The 6,000-nt window shown below is 33.2% G+C and overlaps 1 long non-coding RNA gene across 8 annotated transcripts in view; it reads right to left on the bottom strand.

Annotated features, from left to right (window-relative positions):
* Positions 1 to 3,338: 3,338 nt before the first annotated feature.
* Positions 3,339 to 6,000, bottom strand: part of LOC106474712 — a 31,511-nt gene continuing 28,849 nt past the window's right edge. For 7 of the 8 annotated variants that reach the window (XR_002614008.1, XR_002614007.1, XR_002614009.1 and 4 more), the window contains one exon: positions 3,339 to 5,843. This is a non-coding gene — a long non-coding RNA (uncharacterized LOC106474712). The remainder of the gene's footprint in view (positions 5,844 to 6,000) is intronic. The other variant, XR_002614013.1, reaches the window with a different exon arrangement.

Genomic DNA, 6,000 nt, shown 5'->3' with positions numbered 1-6,000 from the left:
CCGTCCCCGCAAACTATAGTTCCGATCTCTGTGTCTGCTATCCTCAGTTCCCGCCGACCGTAATCGCTGTCTTTCTTTCTCTCTGCCTGCTTCGTCTCTGCCTCCCTCTACTGCTTCGACTCCGTCTGTCTCTCTCACTGTCTAGCGCACTTATATACGATAATACTGCCTGTTCTAGAAACTTCTAAGACTCTTAACACGTGCTACCAGCGTCATTTGACGCAACGCTGTCGCAACACACTAGCGAATCTTCTAGAATACTCGTCACGTGACCCCGCTGTCGTAACGCACTAGAGAATCTTCTAGAATATTCGTCACGTGACCCTCACTGTCGTAACAGTAACTATTGATATAAATGGACCAAACCTGATTCTTTTAAATTGTGATGAACTTTTCTCAAACAGAGTGTAACTACTGATATAAATGGACCAAACCTGAATCTTTTAAATTCCGAAGAACTTTTCTCAAACAGAGTGTAACTATTGATATAAATGGGCCAAGCCTGAGTCTTTTAAATTCTGAAGAACTTTTCTCAAACAGAATGTAACTATTGATATAAATGTACCTAACCCGAGTCTTTTAAACTGTTCATATTACAGTAAATACCTCTGTTATTTACTAAGTTGTGTTTGTTTGAAATCATGTAATACCACTAATACGGTAACTTTTTTTTATTTAGTTTAATAACTTTAAGTAATTTATTGTTTACAGAAATAAAGGACGTTGATGACAGTTATTTTACCTAGAGTTATAAAAAGTAAAATATGTAATATATCACAAAAACTGTACCAATAAAAATGTCTCATCTATCTCAAGTTTATGAAAAAACTACTCAGGAGATTACACAAGAAAAAAAAATGCTATAACTTTTCTTATTTTTGCAAAGGAAGTTTAAACTTAAATTTCTGGATACGCTAGAAATTGTCACTTTCAACTTATACTTCCAATGGGCAACAGAATGGTTAACAAGATATCTTTAAAAGACCAGTCCTGTTCACAGAAGCAATTTCAAAAATATCCTGATATTTTCATTGTTAGCATATCACAATAGCTAGTAAACAGATTTAAAAATGCAAAGATAGTATGTGCAAAAAAATAATTCAAATATTTACCAGTTGAAACTCATGGTTACAAGTGATAAGCATTAGAGATGATGATGTAGGAAGAAAAAAACAAAAGGTACAACTATATAATATATAAAACTTTATAAGTGTGCAAATGCAATAATTCATTTTTATAAATGCTAAAAATGAATATGATGTCCAATCTGTTATCCAGTTTACCTATTTTCATCAGTTATACTGGTTTTAATTCAATATAAGTGGTCAAGTAGATGATGGACTGGCCATCAAATTTAGTTTTAGTATTTTAAACAGTGTTTTGTTTTGTTGAAATTTGCACAAAGCTACTCTAGAGTACTATCCATTCCTAATTTTGAAGTGTTAGACTAGAGGGAAGGTAACTAGTCAACAACACCCACCACCCAATTTATGGGCTACTCTAATCCTATAGTGAGATTTGACCATCACTCTTATAATGCAGACATAGCCAGGCCCTAAAGAGCCATGCATGATTTTTTTTCCAAAAGTAACAGGATGTGAACAACAAGACCTCACACCTACAGTCTGACATGTTAACTACTGGGTTAATCAGTGTGTCTGATGAAGAATTCAGTCTTCATTATCTATATAAATATAGATTCACTGTGGCGAGTTAAAAACAACTAAAACACTATAAACGTAACACATTTATAAAGTTAGCTTGTTCTTGTATAGTAATTATACAGTAAATGTTTTCTTACTGAAATGAATAAACCTAACCATCGAGATGTTATTGAGTTATACATATAAGTTGTCAATCAATAACTTCTCAATCACATAAACAACAGCTGTAATACTATCTAACAAAGAACTGTTGGTAGAAATCAACAGGTTAGCTCTATTACTACTAAAATAAGATAATGTCACAATGGTTATAGTGTTAATTACTTGTAGGTAGTAAGGCTTGATCAAAGAACAGTTCATCCTAAGGTCCAGTGTCATAACCAGTTCTATAGTAAGGCCTTGCTCAAAGAGGAGTTTATCCTAAGGTCTTGCGTCATAACCAGTTCTATAGTAAGACCTTGATCAAAGAGCAGTTCATCCTAAGGTCCAGTGTCATAACCAGTACCATAGTAAGGCCTTGCTCAAGCAGGAGTTCATCTTGTGGTCCAGTACCATAGCAAGGTTTTGATCAAAGAGGAGTTCATTCTGAGGTCCAACACTACGTTCAAATACTCTGTCAATTTCATTGGTAGAATGATTCTAATACTTTTGTAATTCAAAATGGCTTAAAAATTCAGTGTACCTTATTTTTTACAAATCACATTGTAGAATAATAACCATACCAGCATTATGGAGTAAGACTGTTTAAATAAAGTGTTGTGGCACATAACTGTAACTTGTATTACATTCATTTTATTTTTTGTGACACATAAGTTTGGTGTTTAGAATCTTGACAGACTTTGTGAAACCTTTTATTATGCAAAATTTGTTATAATCCAATATAACTTTTACTAATAATGCTTGGAGATGGTTTGAATGGGTAATGAAGAAAAACTTTAATATAAATTTAACATGACAGCAAATGTACAACGTTTCGACAAGGTTCTGTCATCATCAGGTACAAGGAATTTACACAGACACGAATTATATATACATACAGTATTGAACAAAGAAGTCACATGACCGGAACTGTTGTGAAACTTAGAAGAGGTATCTTGGCACCCCGGGGTGTTGGTTTAGAGTAGGGTTGTTTTGTTCAATTAAGATGGATTCCTTGATTCTTCATTTGTTTATGTTGGGTTCTTTGTTTAAAATGTCTGTGTTCAGAATGTTTAAAATCTGATGCAGGAATAAGGTGATTGTGCAAAGTGTTAAAATTACATTTGTTTTAGTTTGTTTGTCAGCAATTATTTAATTTACATTTTCAACTAATACTTGTTAACTTGATATGAAATATTTATTCATTAATTCAGTCCAATATGCCTTTAAACAATAACTTTCACCAGTAAAATCTATTTTTGGTGTGAAAATTTCAAAACTTTTTAATCCCTAAGAGTACTGTTGATGAAAATGACATTTTCAGGAAAAGAAACTGTGCTACTGAATATTGTGAGAATAAAACCATAGAAGACCATTGATTATGGTTAGCTCAGAGTCTGTGTTATGTTTGGATTTTTCAAGTAACTAAGGTAATTTCACAGAAAAAATTTTAAGTTATAAATGTACCCTCAGTATGAACATATAAATAAATCCCACATGCTGATAAAATTATAGTCAGAATAAACATGTCTTTGATATTTTATAAAACATTTTTATTCTCAGCTGAAAAGTCCACCCTAATTGTATAATGATTATTTCTTTAGGAAAATCAGATTAGGATTCAGAAGTGATTGCAGATTCTGGGCATAAAATAAGGAAATCTAGTGAAAAATATATGGATAATATGAGGCAACTGTTTAAAAATTAGGGCAAATAAAAGTCACATTAACTACAAAAGACAACAAAATACAGAAGTATACAGAAGATATTGTGTTATATTTTCACATGGTAACCTCTTATTTCTGTTCTCACGAACACAGCAGAAGAGTGCTGGTAGAATTTTTATAGAGGCAAGTAATTGGTGTATGTTCTGTTACTTTTCATTTTTTGAAAATTGTTATTCTGTCTTGTCCTTCCTGGCCTATTCTGAGTGGTATTAGGAAATATTTATTTGTGGCATACCATTTATCATTGATACAATCCAGTGCTAGTACTAGGGTCATCTACATGCTATTCACATGTCTCAAGTTCACTTATTGGAAATCTTCTATTTTGCAAGGCATCTTTTTGAAAAGCCTATATAGATTGTAGATAAGGTTTTCTGGATACATCTAGGCTAGCTCTGAATGCATTATGTATGGCACGAAGGTTGCTGGGAATGAAGTAAAGAAGACCTTCACAGTCAGCTTCCTTCGAGACATCATTGATCTCATTCCAAATCACTTAATAACCTTATAAAAAGCCTCGGAGGAATAGCTATTTCTGTTTTTAGGAAATGCATGATTTTTTATGCATACTTTCTTTTGATACTACCAAATAGAAAGCCCCAAGGTATCCCCTGGAATCTGATTTTGGATTTTTGACCAGTTTCTAATAAGCCCATCAATATGCTTTACATCTTGATCAGTGGTGGTTTTATCATGCAATATGGTATATCCTGGATTCACCAGTTTCTTTAGCAGGGGGTCGTAGGCTATCTGAAAAAACATACAACATCTTTGTTAATCCCCATTTTCCAAAACTGATGGTGAGTGAACAGTTGAATATCTGAAGGAAAGGTTGACTAACATCATCACATTTAGCAAATGAAAAGTCCTTGCCTGCAACATTCATTGCCCACAGATTTTCTGCTTCTTTGATTTCTGTTGTCAAGTTTTCTTGAAGAGGAATAATCTGACTAGTCACGGATCTGGTATGCAGGGGCTGGAAGAGCAAATTGTGATAGTGCATTCTGGTTGTGGCACTGATCTTTACTGTTGTCTCTACTGTGGTTAGGGTTAGGTGAGACTTGCCCAAACAAATTTTGGATTTTTATACGTCTATGGACATAGTTTTCAATTGAAATAGTTTTGTAGCAAAGTTGCAAAATTCCTCAAAGCTGTTCCATTTTAGATACCATTGGGCAATGTTCTACTTGTATAAGCAAGAGTCTTCAAATGCATGCTTCCCCTGATTTGACATGTTACTTCACTGGTAACTACACCTACCTAAAGATACACAGAATTTGTAAAATTTGTTGTTGTTTTTTGTCATGCAAAGCAACACAATGGATATCTGTACTAGTCACCCTAATTTTGAAGTGATACACTAGAGGGCAGGCAGCTAGTCAACAGTACTCACCAACAACTTTTGGACTACTCTAATTGAATAGTAGGAGTTGACCATCACTCTTATAATGCACTCACAGTCCCAAAATGTGGAGTGATTTTTGAGCAAAGGGACATGAACCATGGATCCTCAGATTCACATTCCAGCACTCTTAATACTAGGTTATGTCTGGCCTAATCAGTGAAATATATACATATATGTATCTTGCTTACACTTGCAATGATACTAAACTAATCCCAATTGAAAAATAAAAAAACTTAAGCCTTTAAGAAATGCTAACTAGTTTAAATTCAGATACCCTATTCTTCCTCATAAGAAACAGTTGAAGTAGGCCTAGTAATCAAATATAGCTTTGTAAGTATACAAGCTAAAAAAAATAAATACATGACATACTATAACTCTAATGATTTATCATCTGATGAAGAAGTACATACAATTGTTCCTCAGTTTTAGAGAACTTGCTGAAAAAAATGTAAAAAAATAAATAAAATATAACAGGATAATTACCACTTTTTATGTAATTGTCTAAAACATATCATTTAGTGAAGTTGTGTGGACTTAGTTTGAAGGATTGATAGTTTAGTCAAGTTTTTATATATATGTAGTTTTAATACAAAAATCATTTCAAATTCCTCAATGGTGTCTTCAAGTAACATTGAAAATTATTTCAGACTCAAAACATAGGTTTCTGACCAAATTTACTTCAAGTGCAAACTGTGAATTTAGGCAGTTTCATGAAATTAATTCATATCTTCTGCACAACCCCCACTAAGTTTCAATTTTTTTCTATTCATTGGAAAGACGTGGGTTTATCTTAGTTTGAGGTAACTGCATTCATCTTTCATTTTAGCCTCAACTGAACTGTCATCCTACGAGAAACAAACATTTTCTTTGTTCATGTTCTGCCACCATCTTCCAACTTCATGCCTGTAGCTCAGGAACGTAAGTGAGAAAAATATACATTTTGTACTGAAGGGTAAAAATTACTCATATTGTGAAATTGTAAAACTTAGTGTTATATAAAAACACTGCCATATGAATAAGTGCATGAACTATAGTATCACTGATCATTAAGAAATAGTTGGTGAGA

The sequence above is a fragment of the Limulus polyphemus genome, unplaced genomic scaffold (genome assembly GCF_000517525.1).
Source record: "Limulus polyphemus unplaced genomic scaffold, Limulus_polyphemus-2.1.2 Scaffold7583, whole genome shotgun sequence".
In the NCBI taxonomy this organism is placed as follows: domain Eukaryota; kingdom Metazoa; phylum Arthropoda; class Merostomata; order Xiphosura; family Limulidae; genus Limulus; species Limulus polyphemus.
The sequence above is the reverse complement of the archived record's forward strand: the minus strand, read 5'-3'. Positions and strand labels throughout refer to the sequence as shown.